The sequence below is a fragment of the Stegastes partitus genome, unplaced genomic scaffold (assembly GCF_000690725.1).
Source record: "Stegastes partitus isolate 25-593 unplaced genomic scaffold, Stegastes_partitus-1.0.2 Scaffold414, whole genome shotgun sequence".
NCBI classification, from domain to species: Eukaryota; Metazoa; Chordata; class Actinopteri; family Pomacentridae; genus Stegastes; species Stegastes partitus.
This window is the reverse complement of record NW_007578145.1, coordinates 21,350-36,742: the sequence shown is the minus strand read 5'-3', so window position 1 is coordinate 36,742 and position 15,393 is coordinate 21,350.

Sequence of the window (15,393 nt, the reverse complement as noted above, 5' to 3'; positions counted from 1 at the left end):
AGAACAATGATCAAGGGCTTCACATGGACAAGAATTGCCAGAGAAACTGAAAAATCTGATTGTGAGACTTCACAAGTTTGGAAAAGGACACAGGGAGATTTGTGACTGTCACAGCTGCAGCAGTAATCAGTAAGTACCAAACGAGCGACAGTACCTCTAATCAGAGCTGCAGTGGCTGCCCTCTGAAATGATAACACAGACAGTCTGTTACTTGAACAATCTGGCTCTGAACATGGGTTATCGGTGACAATCAGAGTTTCTGTCACAGCTCAGGCAGAGTGAAATAACCCAATGTTAACCTGTGTAGCTGAAAAACCAACTCTTGCTAAATCTTTTTGACAAAATCGCAAAGAGCAAAATAAATGTTCCTCTCAGGCGGGGTCCATGAACCTGGCCGGGACTCCCATGGTGAATGCATAGTCCTGATAGTGAAGCATGGAGGTGGAAGCATGATGATATGGAGCTGCATGAGTTCAACAGGTGTTGGGAAGATGACATATATAGATAGCACCATTAATTCCTGTGCATATACAAAATAATGACGGACAAAATGACTCCCAGTCGAGTAAATATCAATGGTACGGTTGTCCTTAGGCAAATACCAGAGTGTTCAACTAAGACATAATGCAGCTACTGTAATGTTGAATCATTTGACATTTAAGTGATATTCGTCTGAAGCAAAGTTCACTTTCGAGGAATGTATGAAAGTAACCCCTGAACACCATAACCCAAAGTTCCCCAGCAGGACTTTGCATCGTAACAAGGTGGTCTTAGTTATTTATTTCACCTGGTAGTGGGTTTAGTGTTGTGGCTGATTCGTGTACGTTATTGCAGTGTCCTGTTAATGATATGATGAGGGCCTTAAGGGAAGTCTCGTCTTATTTTCCTATCTTGGCTCCTGATGTCGGCATCTTACTGTATATTTGGGATAACATGGCTGTACCAGTCCTTTAGTCACTTCCTGTGTGGGCTCTACTTACTTTTCCTTACCAGAGGAAGAACTTGTATGAAGCTTTTTCGTGAGCAGATAGATTGTTCAGTCAATCAATGGAGCATCTTCCATACAGGTTAGTGTAGCTCAAAGCAGAAAGTAATAAGTAAGAACAAATGAAACATATCAAACTAAAGTATTGGTTGGAATGACAGAACTTTAAAATCGAGTTCTCTAACCTAGATTAAAATACTATATAACACATTACCTCTCTGAGACCCAGGCTGTTTTCAAGGTAATTTCTCTACCTATACTTTTAAACTCCTATGTTGGATTGTCTGGTCTGCCACTATCAGAACAATGATGGTTGGTTACTCTCTATTAAGTGTTCACACACAGTTGCCTATTGACAGTGATGGCAAACCAGGCAAAAGTTTGTCCTATCCTTCCCAAACCCCAAACAAGGGGTTCCTCCAATATGTACTCTGTCATGGCCACCAGAGTCCAGGGAAATGTTTTTGCCAAATTTGAACTGACCATGTAGAGAGATGCTGTGTCTCCTGATGACAAGGGATAACATCGACTGATTGAACTGTCCCTAAAATTGATGTCTCTCTAAAATGGACCGCTCAGCTCAGTGGATGGAGGCATTATGTTTTAGGGGTTTCCATCCATGCATCTGATTTTCTCTTCAGTGTCTTGAATGAGTTTCTTCAAACTTGACACAATGGTCATTTGGACTCAAGAAGAAATGTAAAAGATTTTGGGGGTCAACGGTCAGTGTGAACTTACAAAACATGTTTTTGGTTTTAACTCAAGGATCCAGGATAAAACTATGAAATTACATTTTATATCCAAAAGCATGAGGGTCAACTTTACTGTGACGTCAACACAGTTTTCTGCCCATTATTCAATGCTGTAACTCCTAAACAGACAAAGAGATGAACACAAACTTAACTGTAACTTGTCTACATGATATCTGTAGTCTTAAAGGCTTTGGAGTGCTTGTTAAGAATCGCAACGACGGCGTCTCTGCCAGAAAGATAAGAAGAAACCCAATTAAAAACGGTTCTGAAGTCCCAATGTGATCTCTCAGTCGATTTAAAAGCAGAAAAATACGAATTTTTCCAAGCCCTGTCGGTAGATTTCTTTCTATTCCTTTGACAGTGAGATCAGATTAGCTCTCCATGCCTGACTGATGGAGTGCAGAGTATTTACACCTGTACAAACACGTTCTTGATGATCTAGATCACGCTGCATGTTAATACAGGGCAGAATTAAATTTTGTTAACAGCTATTTGTGTGTCAGTGACTAGATGACCAAATTGTATTAAGGTTTTCTTGGCCAACAGATGATTATTAAATTATATTTTAGTCTTGAACATCTATTTGTTCTCTAATCTCCACAAACCCTTCAGAGAGTCAGAGATGTTGGCTCATATGTTTACAAAAGGGAATAAAAGTCCAGCTGTCCTGACTTCTAACTCTACAAGGTGAATATCTTTCATGTCAATATTTGTTGCTGCCAAGTCAACAAGAGGACACGTTTGTTCCTATCTCCCTCCACAGCGCCTAAAGGGGCTTCACCCGTCTTCCTTGCTCTCTCAGGAGGAAGCAGCAGATATTTCTCATCTTCTTTTCCACCCACCCGTCCAACCGACCTCCAACCCACACCTTTTTTTTTTTTTTTTTTTTTTTTTTTGTGTCTGCCAGCGAGGGATTAAAATGTGGCTGCCGCCGCCACAAAGGAGCACACTGTGAGGAACGGCAGCAGTTAAGCCCAGAAAATTAAGACCTTTGTTACATGCAGATGAGCTAAATATGGACAAAACCATGAGAACTCTAGGTAATTATGTAGGTATTTTCTTTTATCACTAAGAATACCAGTTCATTGTTTTACTGACAGCCACTGAAGGATGTGAAAAAGGGTCAACATCCAAAAACTTTTGGTTAAGTTTGGGTAGCTCTTTATTTGCCAAGGACAGTTTTGCACCTCTTTCCATAGTGGTTCATAAGGCACAGAGATAACACAGACAAATCATAAAATTATTGGATTTTTAAAAACACAATTTAGTGTATAAAAATCCTGGAACAGATAAAAGACCCACAACCAAGGATCTCAAAGTGCATATCGGTGCATAGGATATTACGAGGCCAAGGTGTAGCTGGGTGAGAGGCCATGAGGGGCCTTAAAGCAATCAGTAAAATCTTTAAATCTATTCTAAAACATACTGTGTGTCAGTGTAAAGAGGCTACAACCTGTATCTTGTTCTGGTTAAAATCCTGGCAGCTGAGTTCTGCACAGTCAGAAGTCGATGAATAGATTTTTGGTTCAGGGAAACGACTGCTGCTGTAAATCAGGTCTGGTGAGATGAAAGTGTGCAAAATGGTTTCTCAGTCTTTAAAAGTGAAGATAGAGCAAATATTTCTAAGATGATAAAAGCATGATTGTACAAGCTTTATGGTGGGATGCTCAAAACTTAGATTATTGACAACTAGATATTAAGATTCTTTGCAACAGGTCTGATATGATCCAAAAGGGAACCAACTGATGGCAGAACCCATTTTTCGCTTTGTGCCGAATAACAGGGATTTTTTCTGAGATCTGATAAAGAAAGGTCTCATCCACTCAACATATATAGGTCAGGGTATCTAAAGGGCAGATACATCTGTGGCCACAGGGTCATCAAACAGAAGGAAAGAAAAACAAAATGGTCCCAAAATCGAACCCTGTGGCACACCATACCTGACAGACAGAAATGAAGATATAAGGTTGTTCACTGAGACACTGAACCTCCCATAAAACAGAAATGATGAAAACCTGTCTAAAGTTGCACCAGATATATTCACCAACTTACCTCAGTCTGTCCAACAGGATTCAGGCTGCTCTGAGGTCTAGAAGTACAAGAACAGCCATCATCATCATCATCAGCAGCAGCAGCAGCAGCCGTCCTTGAAAGGTCATTGATTACCTAGAGCAGTGAGTTTCAGTGCTCTGAAACTTTTGAAACCCAGAATCAGGCATTTCAAAAATGTTAATTTTTGGTACAGAGAGAAAAATGTCTGATATAAACGATAGCCTGGAATTGGGTGTATAGTTTATAATCAGCAACGTTACCATTTTACAAAGGAAGATGATGAGCATGTTGAAAACACAATGAAGCAATGGATTGTACAAACACGGATAACAATGCCCACATTCTAAGACTTGTTAAGAATCAATGCCTACCATCTTCACAGCAAAATTAGATGTGATTGTTAGAACATTTTTTAAGGACTGCCAAACATGCTGGTGAACCGGCCTCCTCAGCTCTGCCTCCGTAAGGCCTTTGGTGCTTTAATGCTTCCGCTCTGGTGTCCTGTGCAGAGAGCTAGTCTTGTTTCTAATGACAACACTGATTTGAAATTCAAATCTTACTTGCTGAGATTTCAAAATGCAGTTTTAAAATGAATCTGAAATAAGCAGTCAGATGCATTTTGTACCTGCTGGACCTACAATTTATGTATTCTAAGACCTCCCCAGTGGTAATGTTAGTACACTGTTGCCTTAACTGATGAAACCTACGCTAGGGCTGCAAAAATAAAACCCAAGTTGGAATAAACTGTAGGTTTTCTTTAAGTTCATGTAAATAAAACATTATAAACAGCACTAGAGGATGCCAGAATTAAATTCTACATAGAACAGTGTGGATAGAGTTTGTGTTCAGTCCAGCAATATTTCGATCATTATTAGTTTTACCAATAAAAACTTTCAAAACAATCTTTTTCCTCCACAAAGAAAATGAGATTAATACCAATTAAGTCGCCAAAACAAGAGCTATGTGTGTTGTATTGTTGTACAAAGTATTGCTTGTGAGTACAAACTAAACAATACGGTAAATGACAGATGAACTGACAAAACAGGAAAAAAAGAGGTGCCAAACTTTCCAAAACAAAAATCAAATCCACTGCTTTTGCAATTGGAAGAGACGACTTCAGTGCAGCTCACTCGACTGTCTACAGAACATTTGTGGTGACATTTGGGAAGCACACACTGCTGATCAGATGTTTCATCTGATGGATCAGAACTTCCATTTTTATTTCTCCATCTAGGTCACTGAGCTGTGCAGAGTGGTCAGGGGTGCCAGAAAAGCTTATCAGAAGTGAAAAATGCAGTTTTTGGTGTGGGGGATTAGCGGCATCAAGACCTGACACCCCGAGGAAATAAGCCAGAGCTGCTGTTCGCTTTTCACGCATCTTTGCATAATTAGTGCAGCGCCACCTTCAATGGGCAGAAGCTTTCTGCAGACAAACTCAGCCCGAGGGCTGGAATGCCACCTCCAACGAACTCTCGACATCAGCAAGTGACTGATTCATCCACGTTTTCTCTCTCCTGCTCTGCGACTATCTCGCCTGGCTTTACACAGCGTTCCTGTCTTCTGCTTTCATTCAGTCTGCCTTAATTCACTTACTTACTGAATCAGCAAACTTTATCTACCTGAAAGCTCTTCTTCTGCCTTTTTTCGCTGCATTCCACTTACTCCATACTATCACAAGCCCAGACTGCATCTCCCAATCACTCTGGCAGGAGAGGAAGGGTTAGAAGGAGAGGGTAAGAGGTCTTCAACTGGGTTATCAGAATGCTAACGCCCTTGAAAAGAAGCATTAGTCTTCCTAAAGTAAAGGAGGTTAGAAAAAAAAAGTATACGATTGAACATCCACCTGTTTTATCACGTAAAAGTGGCACTATCTCCCCTAAAGACTGGCAGATGATTTTTCATTCCAGTGCAGGGACTGTTGTTGGAGGTGAGCAGCACCTTCAACCTTTCAGGTTACAGCTTAGAACATAAAATCAGTAACTAAACACAGTGGGCCTTGAATTAAGGGGTAGTTTGCAAAAAATGACTTGATATATAGGCTCATGTGTTTAAAAGTGCCATGAGTGAGTGTTGAGATGTCTGCAGTGATACATAAATGTGGGTTGGTGATGGTGGCATGATACTTTTAAAGCTCCTTTTAGACAGGCATGCCGTTCCGTTAATCTGGCGCCATAGGAACGTATTGGCTTCATGGGTGAACGCCGGTAATATTTCCGTAAAAGTCGTTACTGTGTTGGACCTAGTAACATTTTCTTATCACTTTCAACACAGCACAAGTCTGATCTGCACTTCTGTCAGTTCATCTGTCGTGTTAGGTTTAGTGAAGCCAGATAATGAAAAGATATCCTGGATATGTTGAACTTGCTTAGAAGTTAGTCTAAATCACAAACTCAACACTTACATTTCAGCTGTTCTTGTTAAAATGTTAAACATAAATAAACAGTAAAGCAGATGATATTGTTACACTGCTTCCTACATGTCTGTGTCCCAAATATGAAACTCTTCTAGCGCTAAAAAGGCAGCACTAATGAGCTCAGTGTTTTAAAACCATGGTAAAGTGTCAAGAGACAACTTTTCGACTGGCTAACATTTCAAAGTATTCGTGCTGGCACTGCTGTCACAAAGCACCAATGACTTTTCCTCAGAGCCTCAGAGCAATCAGCAACAAAGAAATCTAATCTAAACGCAGAGGTTGTCAGTAATCTCCAACATTTGCACTATGCAATCAACATTTACTGCGTTATGATAGGTTAAAGAGAAAAACACGTCTACTTAAATGGCTTATTTGCACAAACATCTCTTTTCCTGTTCTAGAGGAACCTTGCCAATAAAAAAAGTGTTTGGTGACGAGCAGCACACAAAGCAAAGCAAGCACCATCTCATATGTAATGACTTGATGTTCCACCAGCAGTCCTTCAATAATATCTAAATGAATACTCAAGATGTATGAAGTGTTCATATGTGGATTTATCTTGTTTTTCAATTGTTTTATCAGTTTTACCTAAATGATGCAACAGCAGGAAGAGATGAGACTTCTTCAGTTTCTTAGAGAATCCTGAAAATGAAAATGTAAAATAACAGTTTAGAGATGGCCAGTGTCTGAGGTCATTGTTTTTTTTTTTATATGACTGGACAAACTGGAACAATCACAGGTTTAATATCATGACATGATGCATGCATGCTGTAAAAGTACGTGTGAACTATCTCATACTCGTTACAGTCCGACGCACCCTTGACGTTATTTCACGGGAACAACATAGGAGCCATCTCAAGCAGCGCTGCGGAAATCATCCAGCATTAAGCTAAATGCAGGGTTTTCCCTGCATAGACACATTTTTGTTCCACCTTATGTATCTCCTGTGAGACCAATTACCCATCGACTCAATAACTGGAACTGCCACAGCTGTCAGTGCCAGTTATGTTCCGACTGAGGTATGGCCACTACGCTGTGCACACACATGCACGCATTCTTCTGCCAATGTGGGGTCTTGTTTATTTTTCAGCCATCGTAGACACGTGGAGATAATACAGACATAAGGCTGGATGAGTTCTGGTTTAAAATGCTGTCTGAAGACAACATGCAACCACGTTATCCAGGTCTGAGCCACATCTCAGTGTGGAACAAAAGCAGGATCAGAACTAAAATGATCACTTTCCTTCAGCAGAGAGGTGTCCCTATGAAGAGGTAGCTCATCTGTTAAAACAAATTCCACCGATTTTTTTAATGAGGGAAAATCCTTTTTTTTTTTTTTGTAGATATCATCTTTGTATGTCTTGCGTAGAAGTGGTGGGGTAACCTCATAGTCTCAAGCACTGGAAGTATTGTAGTTGTAGGAGTTATTAGAAACTCAAGACTGCCATGAAATACATGGTCTTTACAACTTTTTTTTTGTTTGTTTTAGAATATTTTTGGGCCTTTTTGCCTTTACTTAGAGTAGTAGAGAGACAAGAAAGGGGGAGAAGAATGGGGAGAGAGCTGCAGCAAAGGGTCATGAGCTGAAGTCGAACCCATGACTGCTGTGTCGGGGAACTATAGCCCCTGTTTACGGGTCACCTGCTTAACTAGGTGAGCTATAGGAGCACCCGGGGTATGTTTGCTTTTGTGCACAACTGTATATAAAAATGATTAAACCTGCTGTTTGACTGTTTTTTATTATGACTACAGACTTTGGCCTGCGTCATCCATTACTTTAGAACTTTATCAGTTAGGTAATATACAGTACATCCATATGTAAATAGGAAGAGTTGCTGCTTTGTGATCTGTTCCTGTTGTAATTTGCTCTTGATCTCAGGTCCCTGATGTTTCTCATGTATAGGGCGGCTGTGGCTCAGGTGGTAGAGTGGGTTGTTCTCCAGTTGCAAGGTTGGTGGTTCGATCCTCTGCCGCTCCGCAGTCGAAGTGTCCTTGGGCAAAGCACTGAACCTGAAGTTGCTCCCATGGCAGCTCTGTCAGCATTGGTGTATAAATGGGTGTGAATGGGTGAATGAGAAGCACACTGTAAAGTGCTTTGGATACAAGCGCTAGATAAGAGCAGACTATTTACGTATATATCTTTTACTACACTCATTTTTCACATTAAGGGAACCTCCAGCTGCTTGAGCCAATTGGGTTGGCTTGTAGTTTGAAAGATGTGTTGCATTTTATTGACAGCAGCTTAACAGAGCTGGACATGTAGGCTTTTATGGTCTTAGTTATTCCTCTGTAGTTTTGTTTTTTTGATTGCCTGACCTTTACTAGACCCCAGCATTCACTATACTTAACCCTTGACTCATGTTCTTTGAAACATTTATAAATGTTTCATGTATTAACCTCTCCACCTTATACCTCCTGTGAATTCTAACTTCTGGTAAAACTGCATCTGTGAGAGTTACTGAAACAGGTATTCACATGGTGTCATGGGACAAAAACATGATAAAAGCTCCTGCAAACACTCATTATGCTGGAGGCTCATCAGTAGACGGCTTCATGCACTGACAAGGTTTGGACATTTGTTTATGACAGAAACTATGGACAAAAACATGCTAATGCACTGTAATGGCAGCGTGACCCAGTAACACGTGTAGTTGGAAGAGCTGGGAGTTTAAAACAACAGCGATGTGTGTTGGTGTGTGTGTGTGTGTGTGTGTGTGTGTGTCTCAGCCTCCTAGGCAGACACTCAGCGATGTGTGGGCTGTCTAATTAGTGTGTGTGTGTGTGTGTGTGAGAGAGTCTGTTTTTCTGTGTGTTTATGTGTACGTGTCAAACCCTGCCAGAGAACGTTGTTTTCCTCATTTGTGGTGACAAATAGGTAGCCTGTGGAGAAAGGGAGATGCGCTGCGTTGCGGTTGACCCTTGACATCTCATTTGGGTCTGATAGATGGGCGCAGTCGCACAGTGCTGTTCCCCATCTGAAGAAATGACCAGATGGCATCCACTCTCTCTCTCTCTCTCTCTCTCTCTCTTTTTCCACAACAAACTCCTTCATAGAGCGGCCGCCTGGATATGAAACTGGAGAAGAAGCCTGCTGCTGTTATTTTATGTCTGTATTTTCACGTTCATGGTAAACTGTATGTCACATGTAAACAGAGTGTGACTGATTTGATTGAGAAAGGATTCAGCTTTGCGTGTGTTTGTTTGGAGGTTTCCTCAGCGTTTGTAGCGGCGGTTACATTGAGATCTGTGAGAAGGGGGAGTCCTCATGCAGACAGTAGAAAAGGAACTGTTGGTTCTAGTTAAAAATATGGATTGTCCAGATCAAAAAAAGAAAAGTATCTCTGGAAAGACGTGTTGCAGCTATTTTTTCTGAGCTCTAGTTTTTAATGTTGGCACTCCAGTTTCATTCCATTTACTTGCTGGTGGCATCTCAGAGTTACAAGTGTATGTTAACTTTTGTTCACAGCTCAAGTTCAATTAGTCTATATATGCAGATTCCACTGAGGAGAAACCAGAGCATTTTAATTTTCGTTTCATTTTGTTTGTATACTTTCTGCAACTTTTGGTAATTTAGATGAAACGTGTTAAATGAATCAGAAGAAAAAAAAAAGTCCACCTGTGAGAAAGAACAACACCCTAATTATTTAGGCCCACACTCAAATACAATGTAATGGTATTTCTTCTTCTTCTTCTTCTTCTTCTTCTCCTTCTCCTCCTCCTCCTTCTTCTTCTCCTTGTCCTTCATCTTCTCCTCCTTTCTTCTTCTCCTCCTTCTTCTTCTCCTCTTCCTCCTTCTTAGCCTTCTTGTTCTTCTTATCTTTGCATTTGACCCAACTAAACTATCTAGAGGTTGAGTATATAAGTCTGACTTGCTTATTTTTTTATTTACTTGTCTGATTTTGTCATTTCTGTGCCTAGAGTAACACCACTACTGCCAATATGACTGCATTTAAGCAGCCAAACTAAAACCTCTGTAGTAATGCTCTTGCTGATTCCAAAAAATACTGACTAGAATAAACAATATTTACCAAAAATGACGTTTCTATAGTTCTGATGGTGCTGGATTCATCCTGAGCTCGACACGATGTTATCTTTGTAGGAATTGGGAATCTGTGCAGCAGCTTAACTGTTTGCTTTTAGAACAACATTTATGTTAATTAGGTTATGTACAATCACAACATAATGCCAGTAGATTGAAATGATCGATGATGGAGTCAGTTTAAAACCCCACATAGGGCACACGTGTGTAAAATACAGATGACATCAAGTCATGAAACTAGACATTTAATCTGAATAAACCTAACCCAACATCACCTTCAAATGTTATTTTAGAGCAGAGGAACAAGCAAGAATACAATAACTCCTAACAGTTCAGTCGAGTCCAAATGATTCAGTTCATGTGGTGGTTCATGAGGTGGGGAGACAACAGCGAGGTGGCGGCTGAGGACATGCATTTAGTTTAATCCAAAACAAGCAAAAACTGCATCAAGAAATATGTGGTAGATGATGCGTGTAGATGTTTGTCTAATGTCTCAACAGAACAAAACCAAGCTGCTGATGTGTTCCCCGGAGAAGAGCAGCTCCTGTCAGAGAAAGAGAAAGTGAGGAAGGTTTCTGTATGCAGAGCCACTGGGCCCAGGTGTGGCTAAATCAGCTGACAGGGACACAGAGTGCCCCGGTGGAGGGTCATCACGGTGACAAGGGGTATCAGGGCAAAACTTCCAAGGTGGGTCAATAATTTATATAGGCACTACAGTAGTGACTTGATAATCCGACCGTTAACAATCCGACAGCCTTGCTATCCAACAGGTTTTTAGGAAAAACGAACAAAATCCATGAAAAATAGCCTTAAAATACCGACAGCCTTGGATTCTGACTCCGACATGACATTTTATGTCACAAATAAGGATAACGGCGTATTATCTGACTTAATCTGACAGATTGGCTACGTTCACACTGCAGGACTTAATGCTTAATTCTGATTTTTTTTATGAAATTCATTTTTGTTGCGAATTTGTTCACATTTCCAATTAAATGCGACTTGTATGTGATCTACTGTGTGAACTTCATACGACCTAAAAGTGTCCTACTGCTGCCACCACCACCTATAGCAGAAACAGAACGGTGACCGCGAACTAAACTGGCATCAGCAGTCAAGTACTGTCTGTGCTTTCCGGCCACTTCCACCTCGTCGGAGCGCTCCCCCGGGGTGGAAGTGTGTGCTTATATGATAACAACGTGGACAATGGAGCAGATTAAACTATGTAAAACATTCTTATTGGCCACCTCTGGTATCAGTCCAAATATAGGTATTTTATAGACAACAAGGTTTCTGTAAAGTAAATGACACCTCTACTATGTTATTGCCACTCATTCGTTTTGCAAGTGCAAACAATTTGACAATTTTTGGCAAATCCGTCTGTAGTTGCGTAACAAAATGAGCCTCTGTGTAGCGAAAAGCTTGTCGCATTTCCTTTGAATTTATGCAAGCGTGCACAACCTTCACATCTGGATGCAGGCTCGCAGCGGCATGCTGAATTTACATAGATGAACATCTGGCAAAGGAAATATACTCTGTGAGATATGAGATTGTGTGTGGCATCAAGCATGGCACATTTCCTTTGAACCGTCATAACCTGACATGAAACAGTGCCCCAGTTATATGTAGTCATCATAGATTGTGTGTAATATGAACTTTTCATGGCCTTTGAGCAACATTTGATGGAATTCAGGTAGAGGAAATGTTCATACGCTGAGCATAAGGAATAGATTGTGTAGCTTAAGGTAGAGCGTTGGCATGGGATGTGGAGGCGACCAGACCAAGGCCTGGACAGTGTTGATCAGAGGTTTGCATTCGTTAACCAGTCCAGGTACCAAATCATAGAAGAGAAGGACCAGAAAGCGTATGAGTGCTGGCAATGAAGATCAGAGCACCTTTATAATAATATTGATCAGGTTGAAAGCCTATAAGGTTAATGGATTGCCTATGCTTATCTTAAGGGGAAAACAGATATCATGAGGTCACGCGAAGGATAGAATTTCTCGGTGCATGAAATTTCCACATCTAAGAAACAGCCCAAGCCTCAAGAAGGACCGTTCTAAGACGGTATCTACATATGGGCTAGACACCTGGACCTTAAGTGAAAACTGACTTTGCACCAAGAAAGTCTAATAGTATAGTGTTTATGTGGTTTATCATTGGGAAGAACTTCTTTGGGCCACTGAAAAGGACAATAACAATATCCCAAGAAAGGTAGAAAATAAAGGCTCTTAACTGAAACTGGACTTTAGAAATCAAGTTTTAAGACTCAAGAAGGGGAGGAGGTGAACTAATGAACCAGATTATGTTCGGTCAGATGTTGGCAAGACAAGCTGCAGGGAGAAACCCTGGAGCACAGATGTGACTCTTAATAATGTTGACTGATGCCGCGTTGTCACAAAACACGATGTTTCCTCAATCATTTATCTTCCTCCAGGGGTAGGGGGTAGATTCTAACAGAGTGGTAGGCTGGAAGCTGGCGGGCAAGGATGGACGCACCTTGACCAAAACGTTAGTTATTAAAAAAGACCCCTAAAACCTGCTAAAGCTGTGAATTTAAATTTATGAACTGAAATAGCTGAAACAAATCAAATGTTCTTTGAGACTCAGGCTGCTCGGAGGTTGGATTTGGCTGCTAGAAGCTCTTACCGGATTTTAAAATTGCCTGAAGAGGATGAAATAGATTTTTTCAGAGTCATCATCAGCTTCTGAAAGATTGGTTTTAACGCTGCACTTTAAAGACGGATCGGCCCACCCGGACACGATCACGGTCAGAAGGCAAGAACAAATCTCAGATCTCTGAAGAGGAGATAAACAGTGGCGATGATTTGTGGATCTGTAGAGGCCGGCGTAGCAGCGATGCGAGTGGAGAATGAATGAACGCTGCCTCGGCTATAAAGCACGCTAAGTGGGTGGGCTGGACTTCTGTAGTGAATGACTGGACAGACCCTTCTGAACTAAGCTCCTTAAATGATGCAGAAAAAGATCTCATCTGTGAATAATAGTCTACGGTAATGATCGTTAACACTTTCCTGCCTAAATCATCATCCCAGCGTTTATTGTGATCGCCTAGTCTTCCATCCTGACTGTCACCAAATACCCCAGAGGCCTTCTAATTACAGGCAGCTCCACCAGTGGTCCGTATTGATGCCAGTGGTTATTTATACTCCAAAGCAGCGAGCACTTTGTTGGTGACACCAATAGTCATTTGCATTCTACCTGAGATAATAATAGAATGAAGTATTTGATATTCAAATTGGACTGGGACACAAGGGAGAGAGAGAGACACAAACTCAGAAAGTGAGACACACCAAAAGATGGGGAGAAAAGCTGAGTGAAGTGAATGAGGGGGTCAGAACAGAGGGGTCATGTACACAAATATAAATGGATGGATTGGAAGCAGAATGTGATGAGTCAAGGGTGTCTCGTTAAAGTGACCTAAAAAGCAGTGATTGTTTTCCAAAGTGCTCTGGGACTGTATAGCAATTATCATATACTACTTATATTTTACAGCTTTACTTCGAAGAAGGTTGTGATTTATCTATTTTTTTCTGGATTTGATCTTGTCTGGCAATGGGACGTTGGCAGCAGATCCTCTGGTCCTGTGGGTTGTGGATGAATTAATGTATCATGAGAAAAAGGCTTTGTAATTGCACTTGTTACGTAATAGTACACACCGGAGGAATGTATGCTTGGAAGACGGATCAAACTTATGCAAAGTATTATCTTTACATTTACATTTCTTCACCAGGGCTGTAAGGTGGTTAGCACTGTTGTCTTGCACTTAGAAGGTCGCCGGTTCGCGTCCTGGTGAGGACACCCGGGTTCTTTCTGCGTGGAGTTTTTATTTACATATTAAGTTGATGAAGTGTATTATTTATTACTTCATTTTCTATTTTCTTATTCTGTTTTTATTGAATCTGACTTTGATTTTGGGCTGCAGGGTAACTCGGTGGTTAGCACAGTTGCCTTGCAGCTAGAAGGTCGCCGGTTCGCGTCCCGGCAGGGAGACCCAGGTTCTTTCTGCGTGGAGTTTGCATGTTCTCCCTGTGCAGCGTGGGTTCTCTCTGGGTTCTCCGGCTTCCTCCCACACAGTCCAAAAACATGTTGAGGTTAATTGGTGATTCTAAATTGTCCGTAGGTGTGAATGTGAGTGTGCTTGGTTGTCTGTCTCTAAGTGTAGCCCTGTGATAGACTGGTTACCTGTCCAGGGTGTCCCCTGCCTTCACCCTGAGGGATAGACTCCAGTCCCTCATGACCCTAGTGAGGATTAAGTGGTGTATAGATGATGGATGGATGGAATTTCTTCACCAATTTTCACACTCATTCTCAGTTTTAAAAAAAAGCCAAAAACTCTCATAAGATAACCCTGGTGCTTATCAAGATAAACAGCAGAATTGGCAATTTCCAACGATTCTAACTGTCTCTGAGTGACAAAGCTTTGAAATACAGCATGTGAGCTGTGAGCTGTTTTGGCAGCAAGTAGGGAACCTGTGCATTGATATAATATTTCTAGATGTAGTGCAATTATACTTCACAGGGTAACTACATTTTATGATGAAAACTTTGTACTCTTTTTTACAATTAGGGGCACCCCTCATGATTTATTTTGAGATAATAAGAAAAGTGTAAATAAGCACACAAATTGTGGAATTAAGAATGCAACTTCTAATATAACTAACAATGCAAGCATATACATTCAATAATAAGAAGACTTAAGAATGATATATGCTCGGGATAAAAGTCTCAGAGAGAAGAGGAGTGTTTGTGTCTCATGTGCGTTCTCCACAAACCCCTCAGATGCGAGTTATTCTTCTTCAATACTGATGATGATCAACCTGGTATCATAGATGGAGTGCAGATGTTGAGATCATCACTCTGGTGATTTGGGATTTCCTTAATTTTGGGATTTAAAACCGTTACGTTCAGTCTTGTACACAAAGTTCTGGATGCTAAGGAGAGAAAAAGATCAATCTCCTCTTCTCCAGAGGTGTGCTTATCTTCAGGATTACCTTTGTTTGTCTGGTACTTTTGAAGCAAACATCTGACTGGGTGAAAGTTTTGGGTCAGCTGTCTTCTCAATGGCATTGCTTTGGATAGCGCCTGGCAATAAACTGTTGTTCTGCTCCTTAGTGGCTACTTATGATATAAA